Raw genomic sequence first — 1307 nt, 5'->3', positions numbered from 1 at the left:
CGGGGGGGGCTGGGAGGGGCCTGGGCTTTACTGGGAGGGGCTGGGGCTTTACTGGGAATTACTGGGAGGCTTTTAGGGGTGACTGAGAGCCACTGGGACGGACTGGGGGGGGCTGGGGGGCACTGGGAGGGGCTGAGGCTTTACTGGGAGTTACTGGGAGGGGCTGAGGCTTTACTGGGAGTTACTGGGGGGGGCTGAAGCTTTACTGGGAGTTACTAGGAGGTGCCTTAGGGGTTACTGGGAGTTACTGGGAGGCTTTTAGGGTTTCCTGGGGAGTCACTGAGTGTTACTGGGGCTTACTGGGAGTTACTGGGAGGCTTTTAGGGTTTCCTGGGGAGTCACTGAGTGTTACTGGGGCTTACTGGGAGTTACTGGGAGGCTTTTAGGGTTTCCTGGGGAGTCACTGAGTGTTACTGGGGCTTACTGGGAGTTACTGGGAGGCTTTTAGGGTTTCCTGGGGAGTCACTGAGTGTTACTGGGGCTTACTGGGAGTTACTGGGAGGCTTTTAGGGTTTCCTGGGGAGTCACTGAGTGTTACTGGGGCTTACTGGGAGTTACTGGGAGGCTTTTAGGGGTTACTGGGGGGTCACTGAGGGTTACTGGGAGTCACTGGGAGCTCTCTGCGGTTACTGGGACACAACTGGGACTCCCTGGGAATCCCGTGCGGTTACTGGGAGCTACTGGGAAACTCCTGGGGGGGTCACTGGGTGCCTTTGGGGGGGGGGTCCCCGCTTCGCCCCGCCCCCCGGGGCACAGCAGCCAATGGGGGCGCGGCCGCCCCTCCCCCCGGCATTAACCCCGCCCCCATGGAAGTGCCTTTGGGGGGAGGGGAAAGCCCCGCCCCTCCCCCCCCGCTGGGGTCACCTCAATAAACGGTGGAGCGTTTGATTGACAGCTGAGGGGCGTGGCTTGTGCGCGCAGGGGCGTGGTTATCGCGGAGAGGGCGTGGTTTGTTCCCAGAGGGGCGTGTCCAGCTCGGCGCTGCCTCCGCCGGGGCGGAGCTTTAGCGGGAAGGGGCGTGGCCTCGTCCCGGAAGGGGCGGGGCGGGGCGCGGCGGGGAGGCCGCGGCGGAGCCGAGCGGGGCCGGGGCCGGGCCGGGCCGGGCGGGCGGAGGAATGCGGGGAGCGCGGCGGGCTCCCGGGACCGCGCACCGAGCCAGGCGCAGCGACGGGAAAGTTTATGCGAGGGAGGAGCGGAAAGTTGGGAGTCAATCAGGAGGCGGCGGGGCCGGGCCGGGCCGCCTCCTCCTCCCCTAACCTCCTTCCCCACCTCCTCCTCCTCCTCCTCCTCCTCCTCCTCCTCCTCCT

The sequence above is a fragment of the Passer montanus genome, unplaced genomic scaffold, assembly GCF_014805655.1.
Source record: "Passer montanus isolate IOZ18808 unplaced genomic scaffold, ASM1480565v1 scaffold1467, whole genome shotgun sequence".
Lineage (NCBI taxonomy): Eukaryota > Metazoa > Chordata > Aves > Passeriformes > Passeridae > Passer > Passer montanus.
This window is presented reverse-complemented; position numbering follows the sequence as displayed.